Here is a 17,892-nt window from a genome sequence, read left to right on the forward strand (position 1 = left end):
GCTGCTTGTTTTGGTCTTCCCCGATGTTTTTTTTTCTTTATTGCAATGGCGCCGCCATTATTGCTGTGGTCGTCATCTAGCGTCTTACCGAGCTCCGCCGGTGCATATGATTGTTTTCTTTATGTTTGTGTATTGTTCACTAATTCTGTAGACGCTTAAACGTATGGCGTATGACGGCTGGTGACTGTTTCGCTGTGGTTGCATAACCAATGCACGGAGAAATATAAATTTTGCAGAGCAACTTCTAGCGAGGCTGCAACTATACGTTGATGTGACTAAGCCGGTTCTTTCCTCTTTTTTTTTGCAATACCCGCAACGCCTTTAGAGGGATTTAATAGAGAGCGCATCTGATATTCGAGTGCAAATGGAGTGAAAGTGTCTTTTTCATTATGTGGGCACTGCATAATGGAGCAGGCAATAATTGCAGTATAATTGAGAAAAAAAAATTACTAGCTAGACAGGACCCCCACGTTGCCACCAGCAAACTGGTTCATTCATTCACAGTGGCACGAACAATGCAAGGACCCGACCCGCACTCCTCCTTTCCCCTGCCTGCCCTGTATTTCTTGTCATAGCGGCAGGCAATACCAATTGGAATATGAAGAAATGAAAAATAGATTTGATGTAGGCCAAAGTTGACACGTGACGTCGACAGGCTTTTTGCATCAGAGCGTATGTATGTAGGCTGGCAGCTGCGCTCAGATGGCCGTCTATGCTTTCTGGAAAAGTAACGCCCCTTGGTGTTCATTGGAAACTTGGTTTCACTGACATCTGTCGGTTAAAACGAATTAAAAAAAAAAGTACGATCCAATCTCACATAACGTCATCTCATCGCATAATCTGCTCTCACATCATTAAAGGGGCCTTGAACCACTCTTTATCGAAGTGGAGAAAGGCATTTGAAGTGAAAATAGGCCAGTCCAGAAATACTTCGGGGCAAAAAGTACTTCAATGCGTTGATTAGAAACGGAGTTATTGGCAATCAAAAACGGCTTCCGCTGTGCTGCCGTTCCTCCTTCAATGCCCTCCACTGCCAAGGCTACGGCGCAGTTGGGCGTGTCCACAATGCTCCGCCTGCTGTATCTCACCGTGGCTCGCAGTTGAAATATAATTTTGGATGTCGACGTAGACGCGACGACTTCGGCCTTTGGTGCCTTCGACCCGCTAAACATAAGCCATACGCAGTTGTCCTCAGCGAGCCGCAGTGCGCTTAGCCAGTGGACTGGTGGCGGCACCCCGCGGCGGTCGCGGTATCTACGGCATGCAGCCGACCGCAGCCTGATGTCGGCTATCGGCCAATAGCAGCCGTCTAAGGGAATGACGAAATAGTCCGTCCGATGACAAAATAGTGCGTTTAGAAGAGCGAAGACAGTGCCTTCTGTTAAAAAGAGAGTGTTGTGGAGAAAGGTGACTTCGCGATGCGCTTGCGAGCTCCGCGCACCGCGTACGACGGCGAAACTTGGCTGAGATGTTTACAACAGTGTATGCTACCCGTGCACTACGTTATTTCACCAAGCCCGAGGGTTGGTTAGGGCCACTTTAAATTAATAGCATCTGTTAACATGTTTAACAATAATCAGCACGGTTTTCTCGGAGCCTTGTTTTACGCCACATAGATAACACTTTTTTAAACATTGCTTGTACTAGTACGAATCACAAAATATCCCATTGAAGCTTTACCTTTAGGCTTCTAAAAACATTTGAGAAATGCCTTGAAGCTTTCAAGCCTACACCTATATCCCCTTGCTTTGGGCTGGATATGCAACCGCTTGACCAACTGACACCAGTATGCTTACAGCAGCGACTGCGGCTCTTCTATTTCACGCGTCATATCTAGATGTTCCTCAAGGTACGGCCCTTGGTGCTGTAATTATCCTAATCCATGTGAATGACTTGCCTGTGTGCAGCTGTTCCGCCATGCGTCCCTTTCGTCGAAGGTAGTTTTATTTATCGTCCATTTAAAAAATAACTGTATTAACATATCGCCTTGACCTGTCCTTCATAATATTTCTGCTTGGCACCTTCATTAACCAATGAGACCTTCTAACCTCAAAGAAGTCGCAGTGTCGCCCGAAAGTTGAAGCATCGGTTGCGATAGCAAATTAGTTGGCAGCTATACGAAGTACGGACAGTAGCTTTATTAGTCGTATAAACTTGCAAACATTCGCTTACTACCTGAATTAAAGAGCATGGTGTCAGCGCGCACCAGGAAACATGAACGCATCGCGCTCGATGGACGTCAGACTCTGGAGTTTTGCAAGACGCCTAGCGCCACCTGCCGGTGCGAAGAGGCAGTAATTGAGTAGTGCCAAGCCCGACTCCCTTGCTAAGTTGCCTATGCAGCTAGCGACTGCGAAACAACGATTTAACTAGATTTTGGTCCATATTGCAGTGTTTTGCGCATTTAACACCCAGGCTCTCTCGTCAGACTGATCGCGGAAACGACGGCAACGTCGATAGCTCCGCGCGCAACGAAGAAACGCCGCAATCGACGCTACTGTTGTGTTGTAAATTGCCATGAACGTGAAGGACTGAATAACAACGTTCAGTTTTACCGATTTCCAGCGCGATCGTATGAAGGAAAAGGCGAGAGCGCTGGATACGGGCCGTTCAACGTGTTGGGTAATCGATTTACTTGCATTCCCCACAACACAGCGGCTCGCACGAGAATGTGCGATAATGTTGTTCTGCTGTAATTGTGCTACGTGTGTAGCCCTGACGTAGGACCGTGGCCACCAAGCGAAACTCAAGAATCTGCAGCCGCCACTTCGTTGGTAACAGAAAAAAGAACGTTGCCAACCATCCTGCTTACGTCCCATTGATATCCACCTTTTAACAGACGTCCGCCTCCGCTTGACTCAATAGGTGGAACGGAGAGGTTTGGCAGGTCAGCTTAACCAAACATTTTGGTTCGTTTATGAATTCAAAATCCTGTTCTAGAGCATCGTTGTATCGCGAGCCCATTTCTACTTTCGGTATTTTGTATGTCCTGCGCCGATACAGCAAGCACGTTCCGCAATGTGCCGAGCCTGCTCGACTGCGTTTTTCAAATGTGAATAATTAAGTTGCTGTAGGAGCACTGGATGAGTAAGTGCGAAGTAACGTACGTGTGTAAAAAAAAGTTGCGTTTATTTACATTCATTTGTGCGCGTGTCGCTTGAAGCGTCTGCGAAAATTTCAAAGGTACTGAGCCATGCTGTAGCTTTTGCGAGGCAGAAAGATGCGGCGCGCAGGCGTTGTAGGGAGCTTACTTTCGTTATGTTCACACGCTGTTTGCTGTCCAATTTGAAATGCTTAGATTTTTATGCTGATACGCCTATAAACAATCCTGATGCTCTCTGTACGTGCGAGTTGCAGCACGCCGAAATAACACCCGATACTTCCTTTATATTGTACACGCACTTCGCCCTGCTGAGCTTCCTCCCTTTCCGAAGCGTGGTGGGCAGAGAAGCATTCCAGGTCCTTGATTATGAGGAAACCATGCCTCAACACAACCGAAAGAGGAGGGTCCATTGTGGCCTATGAACCTTTGCTCGGGGACGGCTCTTCATAGAGGCTCTTCTTGCACTACTCAGTTCGCGTCAAGGCTGCGATGGGGGCGCTGGTGACGGGTTTTTCCGCAGCGCCGTTTGGGCGGCGTCTGAGGTCTATGAGCGCGGACACTCGCTGTAAAAAAGCGGGTGTGAGCATGCGCGACAGTAGCTGCCAGCGAAGTGACCTTCGTGCCGTGTATCGCTTCAACGCAAGGGCGGTGAGAACACAGCGCGCACAAAGATAATGAGCCGTCTGCAGACGCCTTTCAACCACTTCCAAGATACGGCGGGCCCGGCCTCACGCTGCAGTGCTGTTGGCGGAGCCGAAACCGCCCCTACTCCCTCCCGCGCTGTCTTCCCACTTTCCTCCACGTATGATGCGCGAGATTGAGCCGGGATTGTCAGTTCCCTTTGTGCCCGGTCGCGAAATGCGCAATTGCTACAGAATAACAACAACGCCGCCGCCCTCCCTCCCTCTCATCCCTCCCACGGCCTTTGGCGCGACTGAAGACGGCGGCGCGTTTGCCCTCCGCTTTCTCTATCGCGCGCGCCAGATTGAGACGCAATCGTCGGCTTGCTTGCTTTCACTCGCACATACAGCATACGATGCGCGGCGACGGTGTTATCGCCCTTGGACTTTATGCGGAACATCACGGCTACAGCGACGGCAAAAATGCGCCTGGAGTGCCCATATAATTGCTATCGCAATAATAAGAAACTCTTAAAACCGCGATCACCTCTTTCATTTCCTGTCTTCACAACCATTCTTACATGTCAGGAAATTGCTCAATTGATGTGATTAATGTAAGCCGTTCAGCTTTAACAAAATACTTGGGCATTCCTTTTACCCTCCCACTTTATTGTGTTCTTGTATAACAAACATTACAAATGAAGCTAACCGTTTCCTAATTTGCGGACACGTTTGTAGCGAGGGATTGCGCGAATAATATTCACTTTATAATAATATTCAATGCATTCTGAGCATTACACCAGTTTCGAGATATGCATTAGAAGAAGTGTAATGAAATTCCAAGGACGATAGAATGATTACTGCTTAGCCCTGACAATGGTAGAGTGTTTCGTTTCCCAATATTGCAGGGAAAAAAATTTGAAAACGTTAATGTGCCTGATGCAAAGTTAAAATTTCAGAGTGACGATTTGTGGTTAACAATAATACTAATAGACAGACATGGGTCACGGCGCAACGAGAGGAGAGAAAGAAAGATAAACCTCAGAACTTTGCGTTGAAGTTGCAATGAGTGGGCACCATGCGTTTGGATGAGAGTTGTGGGTCAGTCGGTTTTACGGTAGTTAGAGAAAAAAAAAACCTAAATGCTTTGTGCTGAACCATTTCGATCGCGTTGTATCGTGTTATACAGGGTGTTTATAAAGAGATCTTGTTAGCCTACAGTAGGTTGGCATTTTTGGTGTCGGTGTTGCTTAGCAAAAATGTGGGCCGATGGCTGCGGCAGTGCAGAGCCAGGAGCCCCGTAAGGCAGAGGCTTCAAGCACTCGCCAACATGAAGCGAACAGTGCATACATTCTTTGGAATCGCGCATGCAACATACAGCAGATCTACAGCATACGTTTCAATAAAGGACAAGCAAAAAAACAAGCATCCGATCCACGTTATTAACGATAGGGCGCTGCTGATATCAACGCCAAGCACGTAGCGCTCCCCGCACATATTTTCCGATAAAGATTACTGTTGCGTAAACTGCCGCGGCGAAGACAGCATGCGAGGTGGGGAGTGACGTCCCTAGCATTTGGTACACTAAAGAACCAGCCGAACGACTGATTTTAATGTTCTTGCAGCACCGCTATGGGCGGTGAGTGCTATCAATATTACTATTACTTCCATTACTGCTATTACTTTAAAATACCATTACTCTAAAGCAATAAAGCATTGAATACCCCCTGAGCATTTGTACCGGTGGTTTTGAACAGCTCCGATGGACATCCACTTTCGCAAGGCCGTTATGGCGAGTCAATTTTTTCATTGGCTTCACCAAATTTTAAGAAAATTGCCTGTGCCAAATAGCAGAATTCTAACCCTTGATTTGAATCATGGGGGAAGGAAAACGGTTAGAAGGGAGCATTGCGCAACGCGATTGAAGGGAAGAGCGTCGTCCCAACACGTGGTGAAAACTGCAGAACACGGAGGATACGTCAGAGCGCGTGGTAGGTTTTAGTAGTGCCGTTTGATTTTTTTTCCAGCCCCATTCTCATGGAGGAAGGGAAAAGTGCCTCCATGTCGGCAAATCTGGATTCTGTGCTCCGTGATCTCGACACAAGAGGTCACGTGTTGGGCCGACACTGAGCCGAGAGACTGACGTCACGGCCTGGCAAGGCTGGTTGCGGGACGTAATGCTCTCTCCCAACCTTTTCCTTCCTGCGTTGTCGAAATTACTCGAAGAAGCGGTTATAACTTCTACGAGAAATCAAAATGCCTATTCGAATAATTAACGTTATCACGCTAGTTATTGTAAATCATTTGCGGCACATAATCTACATATTGTAGCTAGTCAGTATGCAAGGTATGTCGACTTGAAACGGATTCTCAAGACTGCGTCAATTTCAAGACAATACTTCTCGGCGTTCCACGAAATGCATTGGCGTTCCAATTGCTTTTATGCTGTAATGCGAACAATGGCGTTTTCTTAATAAAGTAAGACGAACAATCGGGCATTTTACCGCTATAGGTTGACGGGGCATATCTCGTAACCGGTGTCATCATCAGAATTCTTTCTAAGTCGATATGCCTTGCGTACTGAGAGGCTATAATTCGAAGATTGAAATATGTGCACTAGTGTAATGAATTAAAAAGTTAATTGGCGTAATTCCCGTTTAATTGCGTCATTTATTAAATTAAGTATTTTGATTTCTCCTAGAAGTAATACCCGCTTCATCGATTAATTCAGATGATGCGTTAGAATTGTGCTATATTCCACAGCCAATCTTTAAATATTTGGTGCAGCTTAAAAAAAGCGCCCTGTGCAATTGCATATGAGCGTTACACCTGCGCTTAACGTATATCTAGTTAATGGATCTAAAGTAGTTTCTAGTGGCAGTGTATTATAGTATTATATTATAGTCTAGTATAGAGGTCCGGTCTGAAATCACTAGGCCGTGAACGGGCGGGCCAGCGTGCGGCACTTTAGGTCTCGGTGCGGGTCCGGGCCAGTGTTTAATAAGCAATAACTGTCAAATAGGATCGGTCTTTGTGAAACACTCCAGCGCTGATGTAACCCCACTTTTTTTACGCGTCCGTTCGGCGTCTTGCCTCCGTGGCGCAATCGGCTAGCGCGTTCGGCTGTTAACCGAAAGGTTGGAGGTTCGAGCCCTCCCGGGGGCGGCTGTTGGTTTTTGTCTTCCCGGATGTCCTTTTTTCTTTCTTTATTGCAATGGCGCCGCTATTATTGGTGTTGCCGCCATCTAGCGCCTTACTGAGCTCCGCCGGCGCATATGATTGTTTTCTTCATGTGTGTGTATTGTTCACTAATTCTGTAGACGCTTAAAGCTATAGCGTATGAGGGCTGGTGTCTGTTTCGCTGTAGTTGTATAACCAATGCATGGAGAAATTTTTGCAGAGCAACCTCTAGCGAGCGTGCAACTATGCGTCGACGTGACTCAGCCGGTTTTATCGATTTATTTCACCAATAATAATAATATTTGGGGTTTTACGTGCCAAAACCACTTCCTGATTATGAGGCACGCCGTAGTGGAGGACTCCGGAAATTTTGACCACCTAGGGTTCTTTAACGTGAACCTAAATCTAAGCACACGGGTGTTTTCGCATTTCGCCCCCATCGAAATGCGGCCGCCGTGGCCGGGATTCGATCCCGCGACCTCGTGCTCAGCAGCCCAACACCATAGCCACTGAGCAACACGGCGGGTATTATTTCAGCAATACCCGCAGCGCCTTTGATATTCGAGTGCAAATGGAGTGAAAGTGTCTTTTTCATTATGAGGACGCTGCATAATTCTGCGGCCAATGTTTGCAGTATAATTGGGAGAAAAATTACCAGCTAGACAGGACCACCGCGTTGCCACCAGTAAACTGGTTCATTCATTCACCGTGGCACGAACAATGCAAGGACCCGACTCACACTCATCCTTTCCCCTGCCTCCCCTGTATTTCTAGTCATAGCGGCAGGAAATACCGATTCTAATATGAAAAAAAAGTAAAGATTTGATTTAGGCCCTAGCTGACACGTGACCGGGGAGGTCACGTGTCATACCGGTCACATACCGGACAGGCCGCCATTGGAATCTGAACCTGGCAACGTTTAACGCTAGGACGTTATCTAGTGAGGCGAGTCTAGCAGTGCTATTGAAGGAATTAGAGGGCAGTAAATGGGATATAATAAGGCTCAGTAAAGCCAAATGAAGCATATACAGTACTAAAAAGCCGGCACGTCCTATGCTACCGGGGCTTAGTGGGCAGGCGAGAACTAGGAATCGGATTCCCGATTAATAAGAATATAGCTGGTAACGTACAGGAATTCTATAGCATTAACGAGAGGGTGGCAGGTCTTGTTGTGAACCTTAATAAGAGGTACAAATTGAAGGTCGTACAGGTGTACGCCCCTACATCCAGTCATGATGACCAGGAAGTTAAAGCTTCTATGAAGACGTGGAATCGGCGATGGGTAAAGTCAAAACAAAATACACTATACTGATGGGCGACTTCAATGCCAAGGTAGGCAAGAAGCAGGCTGGAGACAAGGCAGTGGGAGAATATGGTATAGGCACTAGAAATAGCAGGGGACAGTTATTAGTAGACTTTGCAGAACAGAATAAGAGGCGTATAATGAATAACTTCTTCCGCAAGCGGGATGACCGAAAGTGGACGTGGAGGAGCCCCAATGACGAGACTAGAAATGAAATAGACCTTATACTCTGCGGTAACCCTGGCATCATAGAAGATGTGGACGTGCTCGGCAAGGTGCGCTGCAGTGACCATAGGATGGTAACAACTCGAATTAGCCTAGGCTTGAGGAGGGAACGGAAGAAACTGGTACATAAGAAGCCGATAAATGAGTTAGCGGTAAGAGGGAAAATAGAGGAATTCCAGATCAAGCTACAGAACACGTACTCGGCTTTAAATGAGGAAGAGGACCTTAGTGTTCAAGCAATGAACGACAATCTTGTGGTCATCATTAAGTATTGTGCAATAGAAGTCGGTGGTAACTCTGTTATACAGGATACCAGTAAGCTATCGCAGGAGACGAAAGATCTGATCAAGAAACGCCAATGTATGAAAGCCTCTAACCCCACAGCTAGAATAGAACTGGCAGAACTTTCCAAGTTAATTAACAAGCGTAAGACAGCTGACATATAATATGGATAGAATAGACAGCTGACATGCAATATGGATAGAATTGAACATGCTCTCAGGAACGGAGGAAGCATAAAAGCAGTGAAGAAGAAACTAGGAATAGGCAAAAATCATATGTATGCGTTAAGAGACAAAGCCGGCAATATCATTACTAATATGGATGAAATCGTTCAAGTGGCTGAAGAGTTCTGTAGAGATATATACTGTACCAGTGGCAACCACGACGATAATGGAAGAGAGAATAGTCTAGAGGAATTCGAAATCCCACAAGTAACGCCGGAAGAAGTAAAGAAAGCCTTGGGAGCTATGCAAAGGAGGAAGGCAGCTGGGGAGGATCAGGTAACGGCAGACTTGTTGAAAGATGGTGGGCAGATTGTTCTAGAAAAACTGGCCACCCTGTATACGCGATGCCTCATGACTTCGAGCGTACCGGAATCTTGGAAAAACGCTAACATAATTCTATTCCATAAGAAAGGGGACGCCAAAGACTTGAAAACTTATAGACCGATCGGCTTACTGTCCGTTGCCTACAAAGTATTTACTAAGGTAATTGCAAATAGAATCAGGAACACCTTAGACTTCCGTCAACCAAAGGACCAGGCAGGATTCCGTAAAGGCTACTCAACAATAGACCATATTCACACTATCAATCAGGTGATAGAAAAATGTGCGGAATACTACCAACATTTATATATAGCTTTCATTGATTACGAGAAAGCGTTTGATTCAGTCATGGAAGCATTACGGAGTCAGGGTGTAGACGAGCCGTATGTAAAAATACTGAAGGATATCTATAGCGGCTCCACAGCCACCGTAGTCCTCCATAAAGAAAGCAACAAAATCCCAATAAAGAAAGGCGTCCGGCAATGAGATACGATCTATTCAAAGCGTGTTTACAGGAGGTATTCAGAGACCCGGATTGGGAAGAAATGGGGATAAGAGTTAATGGAGAATACCTTAGTAACTGAGATTCGCTGATTATATTGCCTTGCTTAGTAACTCAGGGGACCAACTGCGATGTATGCTCACTGACCTGGAGAGGCAAAGCCTAAGGGTGGTTCTAAAAATTAATCTGCAGAAAACTAAAGTAATGTTTAACAGTCAGAACAGCAGTTTACGATAGTTAGCGAGGCACTGGAAGTGGTAAGGGAATACATCTCAGGACAGGTAGTGACTGCGGATCCGGATCATTAGACTGAAATAACCAGAAGAATAAGAATGGGCTGGGGTGCGTTTGGCAGGCATTCTCAGATCATGAACAGCAGGTTGCCATTATCCCTCAAGAGAAAAGTATATAACAGCTGTGTCTTACCAGTACTCACGTATGGGGCAGAAACCTGGAGGCTTACGAAAAGGGTTCTACTTAAATTGAGGACGACGCAACGAGCTATGGAAAGAAGAATGATAGGTGTAACGTTAAGGGATAAGAAAAGAGCAGATTGGGTGAGGGAACAAACGCGAGTTAATGATATCTTAGTTGAAGTCAAGAAAAATAAATGGCGGCATGGGCAGGACATGTAATGAGGAGGGAAGATTACCGGTGGTCATTAAGGGTTACGGACTCGATTCCAAGGGAAGGGAATCGTAGCAGGGGGCGGCAGAAAGTTAGGAGGGCGAATGAGATCAAGAAGTTTGCAGGGACCACATGGCCACAATTAGTACATGACCGGGGTAGTTGGAGAAGTATGGGAGAGGCCTTTGCCCTGCAGTGGGCGTAACCAGGCTGATGATGATGATGATGACAAGTGACGTCGACCTCGACAGCCTTCTTGCATCAGAGCATATGTATGTAGGCTGGCAGCTACACTCGTATCGCCGTCTATACTTTCTGGAAAACTAACACCCCTTGATGTTCACTGGAAACTTGGTTTTACTGACATCCGTCGGTTAAAACGAATTAAAAAAAAAAGCACGACCTAATCTCACATAACGTCATCTCATCGCACAATCTACGCTCAGATTATTAAAGGGACTTTGAAACATTGTATTATCGAAGTGGAGAAAGGCATTTCAAGTAAAAATAGGCCATTTCAGAAATACTTCGGCGCAATAAGAAAGTAGTTCAATGCGTTCATTAAAAGCGGAGTTACTGGTAATCAAACCCGACCTCCGCTGTGCTGCCGTTCCTTCAATGCCCTGCGCTGCGAAGGCTACGCCGCAGTTTGACGTGCCCACAGTGCTCCGCCTTCTGTATGTCACCGTGGCGCGAAGTCCAAATTTAATTTTGGATGTTGACGTAGACGCCACAACTTCGGCCATTGGTGCCCACGACGCGCTAAACATAAGCTAAACGCGGTTGTCCTCAGCGAGCAGCAGTGAGCTTAGCCAGTGGACTTGTGGCGGCACCCCGCGGCGGTCGCGGTATCTACGGCATGTAGCCGACTGCGGCTTGATGTCAGCTATCAGCCAATAGCAGCCGTTGTTACGTTTCGCCTACGACGCGCGGTTTAGCCGGCGCGACTACAACAAAGCGGCAGACATTTTGGCCCGTTCGGCGTCGCCGCTACGCTCCCCGCCAGGCGCGTCCAGGCATGTTCCGATGCCACGTGTCTTCATGTGCGTGTGTGAGTGTATGTGCCATTGTGCCCGACCGGAGGCGCTACGAGAGTAGAAGTCACCTTCTCCTCCCAGCCATTGTGCCCAAACGAAGGCGCTACGAGAGTAGAAGTCTCCTTCTCCTCCCAGCCATTGTGCCCGACCGAAGGCGCTACGAGAGTAGAAGTCACCTTCTCCTCCCAGCCATTGTGCCCAACCGAAGGCGCTACGAGAGTAGAAGTCTCCTTCTCCTCCCAGCCATTGTGCCCGACCGAAGGCGCTACGAGAGTAGGAGTTACCTTCTCCTCCCAGTCTTTGTGCCCGACCGGCGGCGCTACGACAGTATGCGTCACCTTATCTCATTGTACAATCACGTGCTCGTCTATTGAGGGGTTCCTTCTTGCCCTCAACTGCGAGAGTATAAAAACAGCTGCCCCCGGACGCCAAAGGAGGGCTCCGATTTCTTCTGTTGAGTAAAGTGCTCTCCCGTCTCTCTACTTCGGTCAACCTGACCGCCAACTCTTTGCGATGTTAAAATAAACAAGTTGTTTTGTTGTTACCAGTCGACTCATGCTTTGCCGGGACCTTCGGATGCTTCCAGTTGTACCCCAGGCCGCCAGGCCAACGCTACCCTTGGGGCTTGAGACCCAGGTACAACCACGGGCGTCAGCGCCGAGTTCCCAACAGGTCGTACCAGTGGTGCGACCACAACAACCGTTGCCATCGGTGGGATTCAAACACCGTCTAATGGAATGATGAAATAGTCCGTCCGATGACGAAATGGGGCATCTAGAAGGGACCGAGGACATGGCCTTCTGTTGAAGAGAGAGGGTTTGAGAAAAAAGGAGACTTCGCGATCCGTTTTGCGAGCTCCGCGCACCGCGTACGACGGCGAAACTTGGCTGAGATGTTCACTGCACCGTGTGCTACCCGCGGAGCAGTGGTGTAGCCAGAAATTTCGTTCGGGGGGGGGGGGGGGCTCACGTTGCAGGTGGACCTCCTCCTTAAGAGGAAACATTAGGTCGGATGCTGCTATCTAAATACATGTATAAGGAGAATTCGTTTTTCTCGGCAACCACTGCACCAAATTTGACGAGGTTTGTTGCATTTAAAAGAAAAACTTAAGTTCTACTGACTGTTTGTGTCGAATTTTCGATTTAGCTCGTCAATATATTATTGAATAGTAGCAAAAATCGAAAATGTTCAGAAAACGAAACAATTAAGTTTACAACTCTGTAAATCAGCAATGACAATTGATATCACAATGCTGTGAATTTCACATAATAGTACATCTACAGCGGACAAAATTGATATGTTACACATGATGGATGGATGGATGGATGGATGGATACAACTTTATTGTACGTCCGGCAAGGTTTAACGCGACCCGGGCTCAGGTCTCCCTCGAGGGAACGTCAAGGCCCGGCCTCACGGGCTTGCTGGAGTGCCCACGGTCTGAGCTGCGCAGAGCGGCGGCCACCTCGACGACAGGGTCTCCGGAGTAACTGCCATCCCTCCTATAACTGCATTGCACTCCCACAGCATGTGTTTGAGTGTTGCTGGTCCTTCCTGGAACAATTTGCACGTGTCGTCCTGATGCTTATCTGAGAAGATACGTTTCAGACGGAATGGATTAGGGAAGGTGTTCGACTGGAGTTGTCGCCAGGCGACGGCCTGCCTCCTGTTCAATTTGGGACTCGGCGGTGGGTATATCCTTCTGGCGTTTAAATATGCACTGGTTATGTCGTATCTGGTGAGCCTGTCCCGTTCTGCTCGAGAAGCGTTCGCTATCGTGCGAGAGGCGTTGCCCTGTTCGGCGCGGCGGGTCATGTCTCGCGCCGTCCGGTGCGCCGTCTCGTTTAGGTTCGGGAGCGCGTCGCCTTCCGTGGTGACGTGTGCAGGGAACCATATGATCCTCGAGCTCGCGGTTTTGGATCTGCCCGCTTTGGCCAGAATGGACAGGGCTTCCTTGGAAATTCGACCTTTGGCGTAATTCTTTACTGCCATTTGCGAGTCACTTAGTACGACTACGCATTCCTGTTCTTTGAGGGCCAGCGCAATCGCTACTTCCTCCGCTATTTCCGAGCGTTTGGTGTATACACTGCATGCGGTTCTGATTTTCGACTCTGCGTCTATGACTACGGCGGTGTACTTCTGGCCGTTCGCATATTCGGCTGCGTCGACAAAGCGCGCGTTTCTCTCCCTGCCGAATGAACGGAGCAGAGCCTCAGCTCTTGCCTTTCTTCTACCTCGGTTGTAATCGGGGTGCATGTTTCTTGGGATGGTTGCCACCGTAATGGTCTCTCAGATTTTGTTGGGGATTTGCATTTTCTGGCCGTGCTGGTTGTGGTGCGTTATGCCGAGCGTGTTCATAATGTACCTTCCCGTCGTGGTGGTCGACATGCGTTCGAGCGGCGAGATGCGTTGGGCTTCGGCTATTTCTTCCAGGCTGTTGTATATGCCCAGCTGAACCAGGAGCTCGGTGCTCGTCGATTCCGGGAGGCCCAGGGCTGTCTTGTACGTTTTCCTTATGAGCGTGTTGATCTTGTTCTTTTCCGCGACGTACCAGTTCTGGTAGGTGGCTACGTAGGCGATGTGGCTGACAACGAATGAGTCTCAAACGAATGAGTCTCAAACACATGAGTCTCAAAAAATTAAGTATTATGGAACTACGGCTTTTGCAGAACCCTTGTTCATAACATAACCAATTCACGTAGGATACAAATTGACATATCGAATTTGTCCGCTTTGAATGGTGTAATGGATGCCGTTTACAGAACCGCGATATCTGTTCTTGATGCAGAGCTATTAATATTTAAACTTCGTGCTTCTATTTTTTTCGAACTTTCGAATTTTTCAATATTTTCAACAAAGTTCACGCCCTAAATCGAAATTCCGCTCCCAACAGACACTAGAAATTAACATACTCTCTCAAATGCAACAAATTTCATTAAATGCGATTCAGGAGTTATCTCAGAAAACCGTTAATGCGCTTTACATGTATCTGAATAGGCCGCGTCGGAGTTGGGCCCGAGCTAAAGCTTCCTCTTAAACAATTTGCCTAGGGATCAAATACACGAATAATAACTGCATTGCCATTGCCAAAGGTGCTGCAAACGAACTGCTGAACGCTACGCATTGTCAATACAAGTAAAATATGTATTTTTTCATAAAAGAATATACTCGTACATGCCAAAGGTTGTGCCCAACATAACTGATGTCAATGCTTCCATGTATTTTGTCTATTTAATAAGTAAAGAAAATACCCGCCGTGGTTGCTCAGTGGCTATGGTGTTAGGCTGCTGAGCATGAGGTCGCGGGATTCAATCCCGGCCACGGCGGCCGCATGTCGATAGGAGCGAAATGCGAAAATACCCGTGTACTTAGATTTAGGTGCACGTTAAAGAACCCGAGGTGGTCGAAATTTCCGGACTCCCCCACTACGGCGTGCCTCATAATCAGAAAGTGGTTTTGGTACGTAAAACCCCATAATTTAATTTTAATTTAAGTAAAGAAAACATCACAGGAACTCTAGAACTACATCAGTTCGAGGCCAGCAAAGCAGTGCATGCCGCTGATGTGAAAAATGTAAAGGCCATGAAATGAACAAGTTGAGTACAAATATGTTAATGACACTTTGTCATTGAAGATCCTTGTTTACATTCTTGTACATAAGCAACGGCCAGTAAAAAATCTCAATGACGCTGCCATTTGTTCCAATGTATTACGCAGCAGCAGCTGTCACCGGTCATGTATCGTGAGTAATTGCACCGAAGTTATAGTCGCAACAGAGACCACGTATAAAAAGGAGGAGTTCTACAGAATATACGAGGGCGAGTCAAATGAAAGTGAGCCAATGAGAATATGTAACAAACGGGGTGCTTTAATTAAAAGTAGCCCCCATGTGCATTTAGACATTTGTCCCATTGACTAAAGAGTCGCGCAATTCCCGTCTCATAAAGCTCCTTGGGTTGCTGCTTCAAAACGTCTGCAACTAACTTTCACGACATCGTCGAAGACGAATCTGGTTCCCTTCAGCTCTTTTTTCGGTTGCCTCAAAATGTGGCAGCCGCAAGGCCACAGGTCTGAGCTGTATGGCGGATGTTGCAGCGTTTCCCACTTGAACTTTGCAAGTTTTGTATTAACCACATCAGCGACGTAGGAACGGGTATTGTCGTGAAACAAGATGACCCCATTCGTCAATTTTCCACGTAGTTTGTTCTTGATTGCGACACGCAGCCGATCCGGCGTTTCACAATATCGGAAACAATTGATAGTCTCTAAAGATTTAGCAAACTCTATCAGTAATGGCCCGTGACGATCGAAAAATAAAAGTCAACAACACCTTTCTGGCGGAAATGACGGCCTTTGCTTTCTTTGGGGAAGGTGAATTTGAATGTTTCCACTGTAAGCTTTGCCGTCGTGTTTCAGGCTCTTAGTAGTGGCATGATGGTTCGTCTCCGATCAAAATTGCAGACAAGAAATCGTCACCTTTATTGTGATACCGGATTAGATGAGTAAAGGCAGCGCCGACCTTCTTCGTATTCTTGTGGTGGTTCAAAATCTTGCGCATCCATTGTGCACACAAGAGCCGATAACCGAGATGTTCATTAATTATGGCATGAACCAAACCGTGAATGATGTGGACACGCTCTGCCAGTTCATCGATGCTTATCCTCCGTTCTTGTCTCATCAGCTCATCAACCTTTGCAATTGTGTTAGGGGTGATTGCACGATGGCTTTGGCCCGGTCTGGGATCGTCTTTGCAAATTTCACGTCCTTCTTTGAACCGTTTGTTCCAACTCTTCACAGTGGCCAATGAAATGCAATGTTCCATGTACACGGCAGCCATACGGCGACTAATTTCTTTTTGGCAAAGACCTTCAGCTGTCAGAAACCTGACGGCACCACGCTGCTCAACTTCTGGAAAGTCCATTACGGCACGCAACCATGTTCAACCCAGTGTATGAGAGCATTAAAGAACATTTATCCTCACACTTGCGTGTCACTTTTGTAAATGAGAGATGCCTGTGTGTTACGCGCAGGCCTTGCAGGTAATGAACAGAACCATAAATGCGCGGGGTGGCTAGGCTCACTTTCATTTGACTCGCCCTCGTACATTAGAAATGCGAAGATGCAATTGAATATACAAATGCGAAGATGCAATTGAATATACAAATGCGAAGATACAGCTTGATAAAGACCAAAAAAGTGCCACTGGAAACGAAGTTCACTGCACGTATACACAAAACCTCGCAACAAGATATTTAAACAGACGTATAAGTAAGTCTCCAATAAATGTACGTATCTAAGAAAATGTCACGGTATATAATGCGTCAAACAAGGCAAATAAACATGTTGCGCAATCACAGATTCACAGAATCTTAGATCCTGCCCCCATTCCATCCACTCCCCCCGATGTATCGCGCGCGACGGAATGCGGCGCGCTTGCTTCTCACTTTTCTCCCTTGCGCACACAAGACTGAGCCACTATCGTCGGCTCACCCATTCCGACCCCCCCCACCCCCTACACGCTTTCACTCGCACATACAGCATGCGGCGCGGGGTCACGATGTTATCGCACTTGAACTTTATGCGGAACATGAGGGTGACGGCGACGGCAGGAATGCGCCTAGAGTGTCGACATAATTGCTATCGCAATTATTTAATAAGAGCATCCGGCAGCTGAAGCGTCCCATGGCCCGTTACTTTCCGCAAAAGAAGTAACAAAATAGCACTTTCACTATGCGACAATTCGCTGCACCGCAACAACGCTTCTTTTTTTCCTTTTGTGGGGCGGGGGCACCGTAATGAAAAAAAAAGCGTGAAGTATGTTGGTCACAATAAAATGCCTACTTTGGGCAACTGATATGGCTATTAAAGGAATATCGAAGAAAACAAGAGACGCTTGGTCCACCAAGAACCATGCGCATATTGCTCAGTATCCTACACCGGCGAGACAGACTTTCTGGAGAGGTTGCGCTCAAGCGAACGCGGCATGCAATCCGTTGGGTCCCCAAAGTGATGGCGGCTAGCGACCATTGTTTCTTTTTCTCGTCTGCTAGAAAGCGTCCAAAGCTCTGCCAGGCGAAAATGCACTCGGCCAGAGAAAACCGAACCCTCACCGAAGTGCGCCGCGCGGTGGTCGGGGCAACACGAGAAAAACGCATGCGCTCTGGCTGGCTCTGGCAGCGCGTGGGTAGGGGACCGAGAACAAAAAAATCGAAGAGGCTCAATGTGGTCCTCGGGATTAAAAGTCAAAGTAGAAAAAATAAATAAGAACGTAGTTGCCTTGGCTGGCTTTAGTGTCTTCACTGGATGCGTTGGCCCATGTGAGAAAAAATGTTTATATTTTTTTACGTGACATGACGGCACGAATGAACCACCACAACGCTTCGTCTCATCGGGCCTCACTGCGGGCTTTGTCAACTTGTCTGATAGCGTGTTCATTTGGCTTGTCTCGTTGTATGGCCCGATGTGCGA

General features: G+C 47.2%; 1 non-coding gene across 1 annotated transcript; it reads left to right on the forward strand.

Moving 5' to 3' along the window:
- The first annotated feature begins 6,814 nt into the window (after positions 1 to 6,814).
- Positions 6,815 to 6,888, forward strand: TRNAN-GUU (transfer RNA asparagine (anticodon GUU)). Its single transcript has one exon. It is a non-coding gene; the product is annotated as a tRNA-Asn (tRNA).
- Positions 6,889 to 17,892: the final 11,004 nt, after the last annotated feature.

The sequence above is a fragment of the Dermacentor variabilis genome, chromosome 9, assembly GCF_050947875.1.
Source record: "Dermacentor variabilis isolate Ectoservices chromosome 9, ASM5094787v1, whole genome shotgun sequence".
Lineage (NCBI taxonomy): Eukaryota > Metazoa > Arthropoda > Arachnida > Ixodida > Ixodidae > Dermacentor > Dermacentor variabilis.